Source organism: Equus quagga, chromosome 22, assembly GCF_021613505.1.
Source record: "Equus quagga isolate Etosha38 chromosome 22, UCLA_HA_Equagga_1.0, whole genome shotgun sequence".
NCBI lineage: Eukaryota > Metazoa > Chordata > Mammalia > Perissodactyla > Equidae > Equus > Equus quagga.
Genome location: NC_060288.1, coordinates 13,958,362 through 13,979,480, shown reverse-complemented (window position 1 = coordinate 13,979,480; position 21,119 = coordinate 13,958,362). Strand labels below are relative to the sequence as shown.

General features: G+C 44.3%; 1 long non-coding RNA gene across 1 annotated transcript in view; it reads left to right on the top strand.

Annotated features, from left to right (window-relative positions):
• LOC124231820 (uncharacterized) overlaps nt 1-20,750 on the top strand; it is a 44,544-nt gene extending 23,794 nt beyond the window's left edge. The window contains exons 2-5 of the long non-coding RNA XR_006886693.1: nt 8,986-9,158; nt 9,537-9,645; nt 17,294-17,396; nt 19,666-20,750. This is a non-coding gene — a long non-coding RNA (uncharacterized LOC124231820). The remainder of the gene's footprint in view (nt 1-8,985; nt 9,159-9,536; nt 9,646-17,293; nt 17,397-19,665) is intronic.
• Nucleotides 20,751-21,119: the final 369 nt, after the last annotated feature.

Here is a 21,119-nt window from a genome sequence, read left to right as displayed (position 1 = left end):
TAACCTGACTCAAGAGTAAACCTAAGTTAATCTAATCTAATCATGGCAACCTTGTGCCGCATGTCAGTGATGGATTTAGGGTGAACCAGTCTGGCTGATGAGGCATGAGTTCAGGCCTGCCAGTCTTTGAAGGGCAATAATGCCAGTGCTGGTTCCTCATCTTCCACTGGATGCTGTTGTGTTGGGATAGGGTGCCTGGAACAGTGGTGGCCACCTTGCAGCCCTGGGAGAACCCAGCTGGAGCAACATCAGTGTCCTGAGAATGACAGCAGGAAGGTGCGAAGAGTCCAGGGCTCTAGTGGCATTGCAAAGTCACTGGCTTTTAATCAAGCCCAGAGGTGTTCCACACCGAGACTACTTTTATGTGAGATGATTTGTTTTCTCTATTTGTTTAAGCTGATCAATTTGGAGTTTTTTGTTACTTACAGCATAAGCACTATAACCAATAAAAGTGGTAATTTTCATCATTTCTTACCTTCCCAGCAAGGAAAGCAGATGGTCAAAGCAGAGCCCTCACATTACATAACTCTAGGCTATAACATAATCAGTGCCCCTGGAGTTAGATAAAGCAGGTTCCAGAAAGCAGGCAGCGAGCAAATGGCTTGATCCAGGTCACAGAGGGGATCAGGAAGAAAGCCAGGAAGGGTCCGGCCAAGACAGTGGCTTCCTCCTTGAAGGTCAGCTGGAGTGTGGAGCCGGGCACTCCTGGCTCTGATTCTTTTTGCCTGTAGACTTTGGCTACTTCACTCACCATCTTGAAGCTTTGGCTTTTCTCACCTGTCAAATATGTACCTCGCGGGTTGTTGTGAGAATACAAAATAGTGCCTAGGAAGTCATCTAGCATGGTGCTTATGGGCCCACACAAGATGGGTGTTCAGTAAAGGACAGCTTTTATCGTAACTAGAGTGATGATTCACAGGCTTTTTCTCCCTCAGATCTTTGGGCAGCAAAGAACCTCTCAGCCATGTCTCCTCGTATTGTCACTGACACCACAAATTCATAAGGCAGAGGGAAGGATAGTGTTCTGAGAGTGAGACTCAATTCTCAGCTCTGGTTAGTCATTAATTCCTGCCTGACACCACGTCCACACAGCTCCATCTTGTACCTGTGAAAGCTCATATGGATCAGGAGAGGTCCTGGGACCACACCTGAGAAGACTTCTTCTGTTTTTCCCCAGCTTTATTGAGATATAATTGATGTGTACCACTGTAAGTTTAGGATGTACAATGTGTTGATTTGATGCACGTATGTATTGCAAAATGATTGCCACCATAGTGTTAGCGAACACCTCCATAACGTTACACAATTACTATTTCTTTTTCGTGATGAGATCATTTCAGACTTACTCTCTTAGCAAGTTTCAAGTATATAATACAGAATTATTAACTAGAACTACCCTGCTGTACACTAGGTCTCCAGAATTTATTCATCCTATAACTGGAAGTTTGTTCTCTTTGACCAACATCTCCCTATTTCCCCCACCCCACCATGCCCCAGCCCCTGGTAACCAGCATTCTTGTCTCTATTTCTATAAGTTCAACTTTTTTAGATCTCACATATGAGTGATACCATACAGTATTTATCTTTCTCTGTCTGACTTACTTCACTTAGCATAATGCCCTCAAGGTCCATCCATGTCATTGCAAATGGCAGGATTTACTTCTTTACTTTACCTCTTTTCAGGATTTACTCATGGCTGAATAATATTCCTTGCGTGTGTGTGTCTGTACATATATATATATACACACAGACACAAACACACACACACTCTCACACACATATGTATAGCACATCTTCTTTATCCATTCCCCCATTGCTGGACACTTAGGTTGTTTCCATATCTTGGCTATTGTGAATGAACTTGGGAGTGCAGATATCTCTTTGAGATCCTGTTTTCATTCCCTTCGGATATGTACCCAGAAGTGGAATTGCTGGATCGTATGGTAGCTCTATTTTTAATTTTTTGAAGAACCTCCATATGTTTTCCATAGTGGCTGTATCAACTCACATTCCCACCAACTGCGCAAAAGAGTCATGAGAGCCCATTTCCTTTAGCTGCATCGCCACCTAAAAACTTAGAGGAAAATTGGGTTTATAAGAGTCATTTCAACTGAGGGCTGTGCTACTTACACATACGGCCCATTAATTCTTTTCATAACTACTTGTTAGCCTCCAGTTTGAGAGAAGGAGAATAAAAAAATCTGGAATGTTCTCTCTTGGAATGATAATTGCTCATTAGAACCCCTTTTCGTTATAATTGTTCAATTCATTATGCTGAGCACTTCATTAGAAGCATTGTAAAAATTCTGACGACTTGAATATGTTACATCGAATAATGAAATGAATCTGATTTAGAGCCCTGCTGTTTCTTGAGGGCATTTTCTAAGTAATACAAGTCTGAGAAGCCAGAAAAGTCAGAGTCTCTATATTTTCTTCTGGGGGTCATTATTGGTGCTTTTAAAAAAATCATTTTGAAATAAGAAGCTTTCTTTAGAAAAGAAAGAAAAAAATAGCCCATAAACCTGAAATAGTCACAATGAGGCCACATTTGTCTTTACAAATACAAATAGCTCAGAATTATCTGCAATTAATAGTAAACCAAATCTTTTTATAGTGCTGTTAGGGACTTTTGGGTAAAGATAGCAGATTGAACATTTTCATTTATCTCCCTTTCTTCTTGAAAGCCTACTAAAATGACAGTAATGGGAGCTTACAAAGGGAATAAACCCACAAGGACAAAGAAAATGAAGGAGACAAGAGCAACAAAATCCCAGAAGTTGGAAACAGAAGGACAGGGGCAAGTGACTCTGCAGAGCCAGGAAAGCAGAACCCTGAGCTGACAGAGGGGGAAGTGAGTGGCAAGCTTGTTGGACCTCAGTACTCCCAAAGTACTCAGGAATTGGTGTTTCCAGTAGTTGGGGGTAAAGTGGGGCTCTAGAAGGATCATCTGGGAATTTGGATCCCCATATCTCTTCCTTCATACTGCCTAGCTCAGGGACAGACACTCGTCCCCACCCGCAAGACTCAAGAGGTTTTCACCTCTGGAGACAGTGAAACATAGGGTCTCTGAACTGGAGGAATCTAGAAATAGTTGATGGCAAAAATACCATAATAGGGTCAGCCTGGTGGCATATGGCATAGTTGTTACGTTCGCATACTCTGCTTCGGTGGCCCAGGGTTTGTGGGGTCAGATCCTGGGCGGGGACCTACACACCACTCATCAAGCCATTCTGTGGTGGGGTCCCACATACAAAACAGATGAAGATTGGCACAGATGTTAGCTCAGGGCCAATCTTCCTCATCGCCACCCCCCTCCCCCAAAAGAACACCGTAATAAAACAGGGGATCAAATGGACATTTATGTACCTAATGATGAGACCCTCCCTCCAAGCCCTGTCAGGCTAGCAAAATACTGGCAGCAAGGCCTAGACCCTGAGCATGAGGTTGGAAGACCCTTCTTTGAGAAATCTGACCAACCCAAGGTATTTAGGAAATATCTACAGATAGTGAGCTCAGGGAGTCCCAAAGAAAAGAGCCAGTCAGAGCAGTGGTTCTTAAAGTGTGGTTTCCAAACCTGCAGTATTGGCATCATCTGGGAACTTTCTAAAGATGCAAATTCTTGCACCCTGCTCCAGACCTACAGAATCAGAACCTCTGAAGGTGGGGCCCTGAGATCTTTGAGAACCACTGCTCTTCCGCGAAGCTCACCATGAACACAAAGTTTCCCTTCTTTATAAATATAAGCAGACAATCAAGGATGAGTAGGTATCAGAAGAAAGATGGAGAACAAGAGAAACTGAAAAAATAACAATCTTGGAGGGAAAAAGAGACAATGCAGGAAAAAAATTAAACTTAGAAAACAGCTAACATTAATACCCTGGGAGAGAGAAGGAAAGGTATTTCATTCATGAAACAAGAAGAGGTTGCTTTTTTTTTTTTTTAAAGAAGTGGTCCTTTAGAAAACAACAAAAATAGACTTTTGAAAATTAAAAACTAGGGCAGTAAAATGAAGAATTCAACAAAAACTAAAAAGTAAGACAAAAATGTAGAATATAGGAAGAAAAAAGAGAAAAATCTGAGGATTAGTCTAGGAGAGTGGTTGAGAACTGCTGGTCCAGGAGGACAAACATACAAATAATAAGAGATCTGGACAAAGGAAGCAAAGAGGAGGGAATGTTTAATGAAATAATTGAGAAATGTTCCCAGCATTGAAGAACATACATGCACAGATTGACAGGGCCCACCCAGTGCCCAGCCAATGGATGAAAAGAGAGTCATACCAAGGCACATCATTGTCAGATTTCAGAATGGGGGAATAAAGAGAAGATCCTGCAAGTTTCTGGAAAGAAAAACTAGGCACATATTAAGGATTAAGAACCAGAGTGTCTTCAAACTTCTCAGGAGCAGCAGTGGATCCTGGAGGACAGTGGAGCAAGTCTTCAAGATCCTTAAGGAAGATCATTTCCAAAGTAGAATTCTATAGTCTGGTAGACAATTAATCAAACGTGGGGCCAGAATAAGTATAATTAAATGTGCAGGTAGAATAAAGACACTCAAAAACAGGCCATAGTTTCAAAGCTCTTAGGCTGAGAGGTTACATTTTGTATTAAGAATTGGATAGTGGTCACTGTTGAAGTACCAACTTCTCGTTCACAGAGACATGTGTCAGAGAAGTGTGTAAACTTTGTGATGACTGCTGTTTGGTCCCTTTGCCTCTATTCTCATCTCTCTTCCATCCATGCTCCCTCCACCTGTGACCAGAGTTCTCTCCCCTGAAGACACATCTCTCCAGCCTGCCCCAGTATCCTTAAGATACTAAACACACCTTTTTGTTCTCAATGAGGCTTCCTCTTGTCTCAGACCTACAATTTCTGTCTTGGAGGGGCTTGGGTAGAAATCTGGATGGAGAGTAAGAGGCCAGCCCTGGGGTCTTGTCTTAAAGCTGCATTTAAAAAGTAAGCACTTTCTTAAAACTTGCATTTCCTATCACTTTAAATAAAGTTCTTCAAGACAGTTTTATTTACTCTAAACATAAGGTTAAGAAAATATTACTTGCCCCAATCAAATGTTATTTTTATCATTTTTTTTTGGAGTGGGTAGAGTGTGAGCTTGGAAATCAAACCCACCAGGCACAGTTCAACTCTCAGCTCTGCTGCTGACTCCAATGTCACCCTAACCTCTCAGTTTTCTCATCTGCATAACAGAGGTAATGCTACCCTCTTCGTAGGGCTGTGGTGGGAATGAAATGATCTGTGCCTGTGCCAGCACCTGGTGGCATGCCCATCTCACGGTAAGCGCTGCATCATCAGTAACTGTTAGTAATAGCTGTGAATTTAATTCACAAAGTCCCCTTGCACTGCCTGTTGTGAAGGCTCACGGTATATAAAGCAGAGCTGGGGGGCCACTCTCATGGGCATTGGTACTTTGATTTTATAAGCAGTGTCTACAACTGTTTGGAAGAACCAAATGGTATGTAATTATGATTATCCCTTCTGTCATAAAAAAAATCCTATATAATTTTGTAAATTTGAATGTAATATTAAATTTTTTTTCTGAGGGAGATTAGCCCTGAGCTGACATCTGTGTCAATGTTCTTCTATTTTGTTTGTGAGCCTCTGCCACAGCATGGCCACTCATGAGTGGTGTAGGTCCACGCCTGGAAACCGAGCCCAGGCCACTGAAGTGGGTTACACCGAACTAAACTACTAGGCCATTGGGGCTGGCCCTGTAATATTGATTTGAGTTGCCTGTTATTATCAGTTATAAAGATTTTCCAAGTTATAAAGTTAACCAAGGATGAACTGGTCGCTTCAGTGGCATGGGGGCTCATCACCATGCCAGGGGTGGCTCCAGGATGGGGCAGAGGACCACTTGGCTGGAATGTTGCAGAGGACGTTGAAGGACCAGTGATGGTTTGTGTTGATGACTTTAAGTTTTCTGAGGTTCCAAATGTGCCTCACAGGGCTCTAAGCAGCCTGGCAATTTATCATTTTTGCTTCGAGTTTCTTCGGTCTTACAGACTACCCATCAAGTAATTGAGAATTGATAAATAAGTATTAGAAGCAAGTCCCCTGTTGACCAACTTTCAGGTTTCCCTTGGTGAGCTTTCTTGAAACTCAGTTCCTGTGTATAATTTTATTCATGCAGCTCTGGGGAAAGACCTCTCCCCTGAACTTGGAGGAGGATAGCAGACGCTTCCTAAACTCAACCCTAGGGCTGCAAAGTCAGGGTGAGGAGGCAACAGTGCTCCTTGTAGATAGGAGCCAGCAGTCACAGAGCTAACACGCCAAACCTACAAAACTAATAAAACTTCCATGTAAATAGGAAGGAGAAGGACAAATGGCTGCCAGGCCTGTGCATTTACTGACTCAACGCCAATCCCAGGCCACAGAGCTCTGTACTCTAGATGCTTCGGTTGGACTGCTCGAGTATTGACATAGTCTTGTAAACTGAGATCCTTCAAAAGGGTAAAAAGAAAAATTAAATTTAGAGAAACGTTTGCATAGAGGTTTCCCTTGGGTTCCAGCTGCCCGACTGAATTACCATCAAACCATCGCCCTGGAATAGGGTCATGAGGGTTGGTTTTCCTGGCCTCACACAATGAGCACAGTCAATATGGATGCTGCCTGCTTTTCATTTGGAAGAAATTTACATTTGATCCTGCCCTCACCCCACAAACTTCTAACCTCGTATCTGCTTGACTCTATCATTCTTAGGCCCATATATTTGCAAAAATGCTTCCACTGTTCTTTTCCCTGGTGACTTGCCTATAAAATTTCTCTCCCTCCATCTTCTTTCCATCCCAAGCAAAACTCACATTCTTGAGTTCAGACTGGCATCAATAAGGAGTTTGGAGGGAAAAAGCTGAGTGTACTAATTCATACCAAAAAGCAAATGTCTGATAAATCCTTGGAGCAGTCCTAAAACTTTTATGAATTCGAGTATCCCAGTTATACAGTTTCAGGTTGGCACTTCATTCACTAAGACCAAGGGCACGAAAGAAGTTTTTACATCATTAGTGCTACCTCCCTTCCCTGGGCTCCTTGATCCGATAGTAAGGAAACAGCATCTGGGAATAGCAGATGATACCGCTAGTCTCCAAATATTCAGAGATCCACAGTCAGTATAGACGAGACTCATGGGAGCCTCTGTGGACATGCAAGAGACTGCAACCCAACACAGGGTCCTCACATTCTCAGTCCCTGTCCTGGGGCCTCCTGAGATAGGGATTCCCAGGGATGGGCCTCCCACCCCAACTCATTCTGCATTCTCCTCTCCTCCCTACCCTGAGAGCCCAAGGAGGAGCTTCTTTTCGTCCTCTGGGAGTGTGGGGAAAAGGAGCACCTCTTGGTGATGGAGTTTTGACATTTGACTCATAAATGTTAAAACCTGTCAAAGGCTTGTGATGTGTTGCTACTGTTCTAAATGCTTTAATTCATTCATTCAACAGGAAGGTATTATGTGCTCCCTATGTGCCAATCACTTCAAAATACTATTTAGTCATTCATTCATCCAATATTTGACCTCTTATATACCAAATATTGTTTTAAATGCTATTCATTCATTCAGCAAGTGTTTACCGAGAGACTCCTGTGCACTGAGCACTGATCTAGGCTCTGTAGCAGTGAGCCAGGCAGAGCCTCTGCCGCTATAGAGATGACAGTCTACTGAGTTGCCAGGCAATGTGCAAATAGACAAACAAGAGCACATGTGTATATCAGAGGGTGTTAAGTCCTACGGAGAAAAAGAAAGCAGTTGAGGGCACAGATGGTGCACGTGGTAGATACTGCTCTATTTAACCCTCATTGATGAGATGGCGTTTGGGCAGAGACCTGAAGGAAATGATCGAGCAAGCTATGATAAAACCAGTCGGAGGAAACAACATACAGAGACCCTGAGACATAAGCATGTGTCTCATACCTGAGAAAAACCAAGGAAGGAAGGAGTGGGGTGAACAAGAGGGAGGGTGGTGCGTAGGGTCAGAAGGAGCTGGCAGAGAGACTGCACAGGGCCTCCCAGGGCTCTGGGAGGAATAGGCTGTTACTCTGAGTTGGACGAAGAACACACTAGAGAGCTTTGGCTGTAGGAATGACTTGTTTTAAAAGCATCCTCCGGCTGCTGTGCTGAAAATAGACTGTAAGACATCAGGGTGAAAATCAGCAGACCAATTCAATGGCTAGTGCAATAATCCAGGCTAGAGGGATGGGGACTCTGGTCTGCAGTAATAGCAGCAGAGGTGGTGAGAATTGGTCAATAGCTGGTTATATTTTGAAGGTAGAGCCCACAGGCTTTGCAGATGGATTGGATGCGGTACGTGAGAAGAAGAGGGAAGTGAAAGATGATTCCAAGGATTTTGTCCTGAGCAGCTACAAGGATAGAGTTGACAGGTATTGAGATGGGGGAAATTGCCGCAGGAGCTATTTAGGGGAAGGGGCAAGATAGGGAGTTCGATTTCAGATGCCATGAAGTTTGAGATGCTCATGACCTGTCTAAGGAAAGAACTTGAGCTGGCATTCGGGTGTTAGTCTGCAGTTCAAGGGAGGAGTCTAGACTAGGAATATAAAAGTGGACAGAGATGGCATTTCAAGTCACAGACCAGACGGATGAACTGAGGGTGAGCATGGTTAGGAGAGAAGTCCCAGCATGGAGCTCTGGGGCACGCCACTGTCCAGAAAATGAGGAGGAATCCAGAACAGAGATAAAGAGGTGGCTAGCGAGATAGGAGGAGAACCAGAATAAACCATTACACTGGAAGCCAAGCAAAGAAATGCTCAAGAAAGAGGGAACAGTCAGCTATGTCCAGTGCTGTGGATGGGTCAAATAAGATGAAGCCTGATGAATTTCCACTGGGAAATTGCCAGTAGTCCTAAGCAGAGCTGTTCAGAGGAGTGATGAGGACAGAAGCCTGATTACAGCATGTCAGGAACAACAGTACTTATGTGTTTAATTTCCGAGGTGAGCTCTATTATTATTTCTGTTTTACAGATGACAGAACCGAGGCACAGAGAGGGTTGGACCCAGCTGGGACTGGAAGCCAGACCGTTGGCTCCAGTGGACATGCCCTTTGTCTCTACTCTGTGGGCTTCTAACCTGAAACTCGCGGATGGCAGTGGAGAGGGGAGAGAAGCCCGCTGGCATCTGAGGACAACAATCTCTAGGTAAAGGGGGCAATGGAAGGAAGGAGAGGGAATGTGATTTCGCCCCCCTCAACTCCATCTTCGCTTTCGGAGAGGAATGCTGCCTAAGACAGCCACAGGGGCTGGACAGGAAAAGGCACCCTTTGCTTTTTCAATGGAATTTTATGTCTCTAGAAATTAATTCAGAATCTTTAATACGTGCTAAATGTTCTTCCAGGAAAGATGTGGCGTTAAATTGTCATTGATAATGACAAGGACAATGGGTAAGGTTTGGTGCTTATGTAGAAGTGTCTTGCTGTGAACTCTGCATTCACCAAACTTTATCCATGAACCTACTGCAGTCTCCGGGTGATGAGCAGCAGCAAACTCCCATAATTGGTTTTGTTTTGTTTTCACTAGATGAACTTTCCTGTTAGCTATGTTTCCAAGCCCGTGAAGCTCTGAGAAAGACCTGGCTTGGAGGATGGAGCGGGGAGTGCAGGTTACTGAAGACCAGGCTTGCTGGAAGGTCAGTGTCCCGCAGTGACCTTGTGGTCCTTCCTGGGGTGGAGCAGAGGGTGAGGGGACAGAGGAAAATACTCCACTCTTCTTCCTGTTGCTCCAACTTCATAGCCTTTTTCCTTAGGACCTGGCAGGATGTTCTCCAGCAGTTACCCTCTAAACCCTTAGCCGTGGACACTCAGTTGTCGTTTACTTGGCGATAGTGGGTGGTGCGTGTGATGGCAATGTGGATTCTTATCCTTATCGTAAGGAAGACAATTAGGTCACTGATAGGGACACCTAGAGGGGACACTGCAAGGCAGTTGGGAGAGCCCCCAAGACATGCATCCCCGTTGTGCAGGTCTTCACGAGGCTGGTCTTTGCAGTCTCTCAGATGGCGGGCTGGACTCCTGACTGAAGTCTACGATAATGTCAGTGAGCCCCCCGTTCTCCTGCTCATTTGGGAGGGGTCTCACCTGGCTCCTTTGCAACCAGGGTAAGGCAGGACCACCTGGCAGACAGGTGACCATTCACACTTTCCAGGCTTGGGAGAGAGAAATCAACTAGACGGAGACCCTGGGCCCCCGGATCTCGTGAGCTGACATCCTGGGATCAGTGAGTTCTCTTTGGTATTGAGCTTCCAGTCTGAGCATTTTGAGCAGTTTCAAAAGGATTTCCCAGTGGTTACAAGGGTATTCTCTTTATAACTATTTATTCAAGAGTAATCATTTTTCTCTATGTGTATTACACACACGTGTGCACGTGCACACACATACACGCACACACAATTAAAGTATTTCTCCTTCCCACTTTTCTTGTTTCCTTCAAAAGAAAACTTCCCTGAAAGGGGCCACAGTTTTCAAAATGAATTATTCAAAGCTGAATGCACAGACCATCCTTGCAGAGGTCAAAGTCGGTATAAAACCGGGAGCTTAATTTTAGCCAGTAGAGCACTTCTGCCAAGCTTTCTCTTCCTTGTTCTTATCTGCAAATCCAAAATATCATCACTGTCCTAAGGAGGGTCTCAATCCCCCCTCCCAAGCATCCCAAAGCAGAGCAATTTAGTATGCCTCATGCACAAGAAAGAATCATGGTTATTCTGCTAATCTGGTGGACATGACACTTAACCCACAAGTTCATCCCCTCCATTGACAGAGAACGAAGCCAAGGCTCAGAGAAGTAGCATGACTTGCTCTCAATCACATAACTACTTTTAGGAAAAACCAGCTCTCCTCACTGTGAGAAATTTACTCTTGCCTCCATGACCCCCATGTAATGCCTAACTGCTCTTATGTGTTAATTCAAGTGATGCATTAATGGAAGGGCAAGAAGTTCAAGCCACCAGCATCAAAGGGATGAGAGTTGACGTGAACATCCAGGAAATTTGATATGCCTGGACTCATTTGAAGGTGTAGTTTCTGGGGGCTGAGAGAACTGAAGAGCTTGTTTAGACTATTAAGAAAATGAGAATCTAGGGGCTGGCCCAGTGGCCGAGTGGTTAAGTTCGCGTGCTCCACTGCTGCGGCCCAGGGTTTCACCGGTTCGAATCCTGGGCACGGACATGGCACTGCTCATCAAGCCATGCTGAGACGGCATCCCACATGCCACAACTAGGAGGACCCACAACTAACAATATACAACTATGTACCCAGGGGCTTTGGGGAGAAAAAGGAAAAACTAAAATCTTTAAAAAAGGAAATGTGAATCTAATCTTTACCTGCAACAAGCAGGATTGGGAGCCAGTGGGCAGAGCACAAGGGGAGGCACCATGGCCTGTTTCAGGATGACTCCTCCCTGACAAAATGATGCTCAGAGAGAAAGCTGCTTGAAGGAAGGAATGTGTTCCAGCTATCTAAAATTCCTTGATTATTTCTTCTAAAACATACTCATTCTATGGTAGATTATAAATATTTGGAACTCATGACTTAAATATTTGTTGCTTATGCCATGCCCAGTGTATCGTAGGCCTTCAAGTTTTCGTTGAATGAGTTCAGATGATTCATGCTAAACTAATATACCGATGATACATTTAAATTTTTAAAAAAACCTTTTTCTGATGTATTAAGCTAAAGTTAATATGATAAACTATAACAGGAATAAATGTATAGGCATTTACTCAGTTTCCAAAAAATCAACAGGAACAAGATGAAAGATATTTGTTTCAACAGCAGTTTGAATGAATAAGACATGGGAGCTTTTTACAGCTCAGAAGAACCAAATGTGTGACGCACATACTAAAGAGTTGATGCAATAATGAACTGTTTTAATGGTAAGATAGTTTCTAGATCAAGGCTGGACATTATGACACTGTGCTCTTGGGTGATTAAACCCTATCTGAAGTATTGGAGTTGATAATTAGGTGTCACTTAATTAGGTGTCATCTTAAGAGAGGCACTGACAAACTAGACCGTGTTCAGAGGATGGGGGTGGGGTGACAAATGTCTAAATGCCATGACATATTATGCCTTGAAAGAACTCAGAGTGTTTAGCTAGAAGAAACAACCAAAAGTGACACCAAGATTGATTATATGATGCATTGAATTTCATCAGAATGTTATGACTATGAAGCAACATCCATAATGTGGCACGGAAGTGCCTGGGGTAGTCAAAGGTGCTACCCTCAGCATGGGAATCCCTGCTCCCATCACCCAAAAAGGCTTTAGGGTATAAATTAGAACTCTCTCCAAACCATCGTTCTCCATAAACAACGGGTTGAAATTATCCTTACCCACAAATAATGATTCTACGTATGTTTTTTTGCCCAAATAATCATGGTCCCATCAGAGATGTTAGATAATTCCACCAGTGGATGTTTTCTGTGGCTTCAAATCATTAATGAGTTTTGACTGCAATGAAAGCAATAAATAAATGCTCCTTGTCTTTTGACAGTGACAATGATATCCACTCACAGAGCTGCTTTTTCTCTTTGGGTATAGGTTTTTAATTATGTATGAATTCACCAAACCACATTTCATTCAATTCATATATTCCTACCTGTTTTTAAGGGCCTTTATCAAATACTTTATCTATGAATTCCCCTTACCTGCTAGGATACTAACACCATGAAAAAATAATGAAGTTAGTATTGCATGACTTGCTTTTGTGGACTCTCAGATCCTTATTTTCTGAGAAGCTTCAATTCTTCTGTTTAATATTCAATTTTAGAATTTTGCCAGGAAATAACAATCATCCCGTTTCCACTTTTGAAATTCACCTTTTTGAAATTTGGGAGATCTTGTTCCCCACGATGTCTCTAAGATTATGACAAGGGTTTTCTGGGATCCACCCTAAGTTCTTTCTGGACTGGTGAGAACACATCTGGATGGGGGAAGACAGATTAACGTGGAAGAGGCAGCTTCGTGGAGCAGATGGCGGTGGCCACCCGGGGCACCATGCCAGCAGGATTCTTACACCTTGACCAGGCTCTGCAGGAAGTCATGCCGTCATCAATGCATCATTGGTCCAAAGGGAAGAGTGGCAGTGTGGGGACCCAGTATTTATGATCTAGAACTAGAGGTTTTCTTCCTATTTCTTTACCATCCTGAGCTTTATTATCCTTCTCAGCATCTTTGTTTTACTCCTTCCATTTGAAGACTCTTCACATTAAGGGATAAAACTGAAGAAAAATCGGAGGTGGTAGTTGTGTGGTTTGTTAGTTGTGAGACTTTGGACAAGTTGCTTAACCTTATTTTGCAGGTTCAATTTGATTCTTTCTTAGACTGAATTTAGCCAGCCCTGGTGGTCTAGTGGTTGAGATTCCATGCTCTCACCTCTGTGGTCTGGGTTCATTTCCCCATCAGGGAACCACACCACCCATGTCAATTGTTGTACTGTGGTGGCTGTGTGTTGCTGTGATGCTGAAAGCTGTGCCCCTGGGATTTCAAATACCAGCAGGACCACCCACAGTGGACAGGTCTCAGCAGAGCTTCCAGACTAAGACAGACTAGGAAGAAGGATCTGGCCACCCTCTTCTGAAAAATTTGGCCATGAAAACCCTGGGAATAGCAGTGGAACACCATCTGATGTAGCACCGGAAGGTGGAAAGATCCACGGGGCAGAGCTCCCCTCTGCTGTACACAGGGTTGCTAGGAGTTGGAATCGACTCAAAGGCACTAACAACAAAAGACATAAATCTATGTAGTTGTGACTGTCTATACCATCTTGGACTCCTTAAGTTCTCTTTCTGTCCATGGATCCACCAAATGCACTTATTACTCTTTTTTTTCCCCCATAGCTTATTTTATTTCCAGTTTTATTAAGATATAATTGACATATAACATTGTATTATTTTAAGGTGTACAACATGATGATTTGATATATGTATATGTTGCAAAAAGACTACCACAATAAGTTTAGTTGACATCAATCACCTCACGTAGATAAATGTTGGCAGCAATGTGGAGAAAAAGGAACCCTTCTGCACTCTTGGTAGGGAAAGTAAATTGAAAAAGCCACTATGGAAAACACTGTGAAGTTCCTCATACGATTAAAAATAGAACTACCATAGGATCCAGCAACCTCAGTTCTGGGTATATATCCAAAGGAAATGAAATCAGTATCCTAAAGAGCTATCTGATCCCCATGTTCATTGCAGCATTATTCACAATAGCCAAGATGTGGAAACAACCTAAGTGTCCATTGATGGGTAAATGGATACTCTTTCTTTTTAATTTTTAAGATTCCTTCCTTTAAAAATCTCTCCAGACTCACTTACTCACATAATCCTCTGTAGCCTACTCTACTTCAGATCAGATTCTTGCTCCCACCTCACCCCTTGGACTGGAAACCTTGGGTTGTCCTGTGGTTTCCCGGACGTCTTTTGCCAGGACCATGGTTGGGAGTTCCCTGTGCTCTCTGCCCATGGTCTCAGGCCAACCCCTGTTCATTCCTGTCCTTCCCTTTCCTGACTCCCCCACCCAGGCTGGACAGCACAACTTCCTAGAGTGGTAAGGTCAGAGAGTGACATTCAACTTGCAATCACGCAAATGAGGGTGCTTAAAAACCTGTAAAACCTCTAAATGGCTCCATCATTACAAAATATTCTCAGTCCTAAAATGCAATATATTTTAAGACAGTATAAATTCAAAAAACGTTTTCAGGGAAAAAAAATAATAAAAGTGCACTTGGATTTACAAGACATTGGATTTCGGAAACATTAAAATGTTAAAATAAAGGGTGTCTTATTATTGATGCCCACCTGCCACTTCCGTGTGTAACTGCTTGTTGAACAGCCTGGACTTGGTAGGGTGAAATCAGGAAATAGCTCTGTGTTTCTCCCACCACAGCCACCCTCAAACCCATTCGGTCAGCTGCCCTTCCCCACACCTCAGTGTCATCTTGAGCAGCTCTTGCAGTGCTCCAGTCACTTCCAAGTATTAGAAAGCCCAGTATAATCCTAATCAGAACTTCACCCCTTCATCCAACAGAAGCTTCTCCTCTCTCCCATCCAGCAGCTCAGCTCAGGTCAGACCTGCTCCTTCTTCCTACCCCTCCCCTAGTCTCTCCGCTACTTCCTGTTCCCTCGGGGCCGGGGCCAGGCCAGGGGCAGGGAAAGGGGACGGTGGTTCTGTACTTTTCTCTGAGCTGTGTAATGCTCCCTTTCATTGCTGATGTACACATATTGCAAAGTTCCTATGGGATCCTTTTGTCGGTTCGTTATGTACACCTCTCCACCGCTATTGCTCCCTCTTTCACCTCCCTGCACATACTCTCTCAGATGCATGTGGATTCTGCACCAGGATGCCACTCCCCAGCAGGGCCATGCACTTTTAATGGCCTCGTAGGATGCCCCTCGACTCTTCCTCTCTGCGGTTTGCTGCTGGGATCCCTTCACCCAAGCAGGCAGCCCTCTTGGCTGTGGCCCTTGCCAAACTGGGGAATTGAGGGCATTCCTACCACTGCCCTCTCTCCTCTCCCAACCGTGAGCAGGAACATCAGCCGGTCCCCTACCTTCAGGCTGCTTCAGTGGAGTCAGGCCCCAGTCTCATGACCAGTAAACCCAAGGGCTGAATTTCAAGTTCTCTCAGGAGCCTTCCTGTGCCCGTCCAGCCACAGCATGGGGAAGCCTCGAGAGTTTGGGGAGATCAGCTAGGGCTTGGCCAGTGAGTGAGGTGTCAGCCACCACTTCCTAAAAATAACTCTAATCTCCACCAGTGGTTCTCTAGAGTCCTTCCTCACTTGTCCTGGGTGGAGGTGAGGAAGCCTGGGTGCCTGGGTTTGAATTCTGACTTTGTCCCTTACCTGCTGTCTGACTTTGAGCAAGCTGCTTTAATTTTATGCACTTCCATTTCCGCACCTGTAACATAGGGATGAAAATAGTACTGGTTGTTGTGATAATCAAACAAGTTCAAACATGAATGTGTGGAACAGAGTCTAGCACCTGATGGAGTTTGAATCGCAAGACGTTGTGCTGCCCTTACTGTTTCTCGAGCTTCAGCTCCTCCTGGCCTTTAACTTCTCTTCCGGGTTCAGGCTACTCGTTTGCACATCCCTCTGGATGTGGTCTCCTTCTAGCTTATGTTCATGTCCTTCTAGAGCCCAGCTCAACAGAGTCCACTCTGCAACCACGTAGCTTTCCCTAGAGACCTGCTCTTGTCTTTTCCATCAGCAAATTTGTTATTATTCTGATTTTCAGAGAGCCTCATACCCCATCTTCCCTTTTAGTGTCTCTGCATGGCTACGTTTGAAATGCATACTTCCCCCTCTGAAATCCCCTTTCTAAAAATATACGGAGCACATCTCATTATGTCCAGTGTTCCCTTCAGAACACTCATATTAAGTTCAGAGCAGTAGTCCTTGTGTTGCTTCCTCACTCTCCCGAGAAGTAAATTCAGGAGTAAAAACAAGTCAAAATTTAGCACAATTATATTCCGAGGAGCTCTCCAACTAAAACTGATTTTTCAGTGCTCTCTACCTTTATGACAGTTTCCTAAGTAGTAACTGCAATGGGATATTAACATAATCCTCCTCCTGTATTGAAATTGAAATCTGAGTGAGGCCCCAAAGCTGAGAACTGCCCTAAAGAGAGAACTGGATCATCTGTGTAGGGCTGGCAAAGGGATGGTCCCAAACTTGTTCTGTCATCCACCTCAAGAGTTTAAAAGAGGAGGCTAGGAATTTATTAGGAGGTTGAACCAGCTGGTGGCAAGGATTAGTTTGAAGAGAGTTGGTGGTGTCTGGCATTCCCACCACTCCTGCCCCCACCCCAACCCACCCTGGCTTGGGAGGAGGGGAGTGGATATTTCGCCCTCACCTTAAGCAAAGCAAGAGACACTTCAGAAACCACTCAGAGAACTTCACCTGTGTAGCCCAGAATTGCGTGGGTGCAGACTGGCATCTGCCTTCCATCTGTAAAGCTCAAAGAAAAGATTGTGACTGGAGCTGCCTCTCCCAGGGAGAAGGATAAAGAGACAGAGCTTGAGAAGCGAGGGTACCCAAACATAAGGGTGTACCAGGTCTATGGGGTAGGGAAGTGAGTGGCCAGCTGGATACAACTTTGACTTCTTTAAAAGGACTGCAGGTTGGAGATCTCCATGATGTTAAGCGAAGTGTCAAGGGAAGACTCCCAAAGAACCCACGCAAGCGCTACACAGGAGAAAGAATCAGCCTGACCCAGATTGCAAGGATTACAACCAAGTGAGTCCTTTCTGACTCCTTCCCTTTCTCCATTTCTCCAGTTCCAGGGAGGCTGAATGGGGAGGAGGAGTGAAAATAGAGATGAAGTCAACCACGACGCCCTACCCCACCGCCAGCTCCTAATATTGTATCAGGCCCAATCTGGTGAGTAGAAAGGAGTTTAAATTGCATGACAAATTTGAACTCTGGATTGAACTGGACATTTTTATTATCTGAAAAATGAGGCTATTTGTTAATTCCATAGGCCCTACCTGAGATTTCATCCAGAAGCAAAGACGAAGCATTCGATTTAGCACAGAAAAAATAGTATAATTGCTTTCTGCTTGCACTCTCTTTTGAGTCCAGCTCATTTAATGAACCAGTGACTCAGTAATAAGAAAGCAGAGTCCATATCCTCTGTCTAGATGGTCTGTGGACACACAGGATGATTTGGTTGTGGTGTTGGATGCATGATTTTCACATTAAGAAGTTCCTATACATTAGGAACCCGCCCCCAGATTGATGACCTTTTAGTCTTCTCTCCTAGTTTTGTCCATATGCTTTGGTTGTCAATCATCATGAATAGAAGATGCTACAGGACCAGGGTGAATTCCTCTTGCCATCCTCAGCAAAGAGCTGAGCACTTGGCCATGAGAGGCATATGAAATATTTGGCAAAAGACAGAACCCAGGGACTGAGAGGGAAGCTTAGCCATCCAAGGGTGGAGACAGGTCCCCGCAGTGGGGAGCTCCCTGTCCACAAGTTCAGCACTGCAAGATGGGGGAGGGTGGGTGGGGGGTCACGAAAGCAAGCAGGTGAGCAAGAGCTTGTGGGCGGGAGCTCCTGTAGAGTCGCAAAGGCTGGAGCAGGTAGAAGGTCAAGGTGGGTGGGGAACTGGGAGGTGGCGGTCTGTGTTGGGAGGAGCTGAGAATGTTATAAGGGCACTGGTGTAGGGTTGCCAGACTTAGCAAATGAAAATACAGGACACCCAGTCCTCTGCTTTATCTGGCCACTCTACTCTAGAGGTTCTGCTGGACCAGGGGAGGGAGGAACACTATCTTTAGCATTTGCTATTGTGGCCCGTAGAGTCACTCCAAATTAAAGAGAGGGAAACAGAGTGGAAATCGGTTGTTCTCCTTGTGCATCTGAGAGAGAGGGAACATTACAAATAACAAGATGCATCAACTATTATCACCAGAAAACGAAGTTAGTTGGAAGAAATATTGTGTGCCTTGGGGATGAAATGGACACGAGAGAGAGCAAATTTATGTTATCTGCTTTAAAGAAATATGGCCTAGACATAAATGACTCTAAGAGAAGTCATATAACAATGTAAAATATGTTAAAAAGTAACAGTCTTTAATTTAATTTTGAGTCAAATAATTGGGTTAAATTTATTCCTTATGCATCACATAATTTTAACTTTCATTATGCAGAGCTGACTACGCCATTTAAATTGTGAGATTATATTAGGCACAATGAATTTTAATGGTATTTACTATTTGCTGGATATTCCTAAAAGGCCGAACATCTTGAAAAGTTTGTTCAAGTTATTTCAAACCACTTTCAGAACCTTGTTAGCAAGCAAGAGCTGAGCTCCCGTCAACACAGGCTTTTGAAAAACTGACAGACACAAGTGCTGATCTGCTCGCAGTATCAGGAGCGCTATTTTCATACCAACAAATTCATTTGCAAGGGAGGTTCTCACTGCCACTTAAAGGGCCCCCATCGCAGGCACCTCCCAGCTGTAGTCCTGTGATGCTGGGCAGCACCAGACAGGTGCTTAGAACAAAATAAATCTTCCTCCACCTCCCCGGTTTTTGAAGGGCTAAGCCTCTGGGTGATTGAACACCAAGTGCCCCACTTACTCCCACCACTCCAGCCCCTCTTAGATGAGCCGTCAGCATCCTGAGAAATGATGCTGAACATACTCTAGGATAACAGGTACCAGGGCATCAATGAAGAAATCAAGAAATATTTCAGAATGCAAATACCTGTGCTGCTGGAGTTAAGGAGAGAGCTGACATATTTTGCGGATCTGAAGGGGAGCCCAAAGCCCAGATGGGTGAAGTCGTTTGCTCAAGATCCACTAGACAGCGCCAAGGAGGTGTTCCTGAGACCCGGACTGGAAAAGATACCTTTTTATTTGGAATATTCTTAACATCTAGTTGCAAAGTCCAGGTTTGTTTTTTATTGGGTTTTCTTAAACTGAAGTGCACCTATATTTGTGTTGCCTTCAGCACCTTAAATTATAAGTTTCTGCATGAAAAATAGTGTGGTTTCTCTAGAAATTTCTCTGACAGGAATTCTAAAACTGTTAGTTCTTCACAATCCCAAAGCCGTCATTGTGAGAACCAAGGTAGGTCTCTCTGCTGATGTGCTATTCCTGAGTTTGGACTTCTAACATGACCCAGCGCTCTTTCCTTCTGTTCAGATACCGAACATCCTGAAAACAGAGCTGCGTTCTGCCCACTGTAGTTCCCACGATGGCCTCAGCGCAAAGTGCCAGCTGTGTGAGCTGGTGACCAGGAGCAGGGTCTCTGCCTAGAGAGGTCTACACCTGAGGAAGTGATGGATGGGAAACTGAGTGGAGATCAACGGAAGAGCAAGAACTATCTCTGTGATTACAATTGAAGACAAATTGGCCTTGTTGAACTGTAGAGGTTGGGACCAAAGTATGAAAGAAGAGGACTTATAATTGGGCACTTGCCTCTGGGAGGGAAAAAGGAGATCGCAAACCTGAAGCTGTGCCATGGGCTTGGCTTTCTGGGCAGGCGAGCCCCCATGGGCACTAACCGTCTCTCCCCTCCCTGTCCCCACTGTCTCCTGGCTGGTCTTCCTGGCCAGACGCTGGAGGGTGATCTGCTCTTTCATATTGCAGTACATGACTCATTTCTTCCTTGCCTTCTGACTTCCTTTCTTTCATTCCTCATTCTTAACAGTTTTACCAGCTATTTAAAATGCATACTCTTAGAAAATATAATGCAAATGCATGGAAAAGATGGAAACGGTGGGAAAGGAATACAGAGAAAATTGTCTTCCTTCCACCCCTGACTCTTGACAAAAGTTCCTTCTGAAGGACCCACCACTGATACTAATTTCCAGAGTATACCTTCCCAGAGAAATTATATATATATATATCAGCAGAAGTACCTATCTATCCATGTGCGCCATAGATGCAAGCCTGTCATCTGCTTCCTGCAACTTGCTATTTCAGGCAGACTCCTTCTAAAACACCATCCTGCTTAAAATACTTTAATAGATCCCAGTTCTCTGCAGAATAAAGCTCAGTCTCTTCCTGGTCAGAGCATCTTTCACAATCTAACTCCCCAAATGAGCATTGCCTTCCAGTCCGGTGCCTCTCTCCCTCCAGCTCCCTCCTTCTCCTCTTCCCGCCCCACCCAGGTTTCAGCCTCAGTGGATCTCCAGACCTATAAGTCTCACTGCTGTTAGTTCCTTGGTCTAAAGACACTTGCTTTACCTCTTCTGCTTGTCAAAAACATTCCTTTTTTTTTTTTTAAAGATTGGCACCTGAGCTAGTATCTGTTGCCAATCTTCTTCTTTTTTTTTTTTCCTTCTTCTTCCCAGTGCCCCCCAGTACATAGTTGTATATTGTAGTTGTAGGTCCTTCTGGTTGTGCTGTGTGGGATGCCACCTCACCATGGCCTGATGAGTGGTGCTAGGTACGTGCCCAGGATCCAAACCAGCGAAACCCTGGGCTGCTGAAGTGGAGTGTGTGAACTTAACCACTTGGCCACGGGGCCGGCCTCTCATTCGCATCTTTAAAGAATCAATTCCACATGTCACTCTGCTGTGAAGCCTTCTCCAAATTTCTCAGCCATGTTGACTGTTCCCCTTCTCTAAGGACCCTCCCTGTCAAGTTCTGTA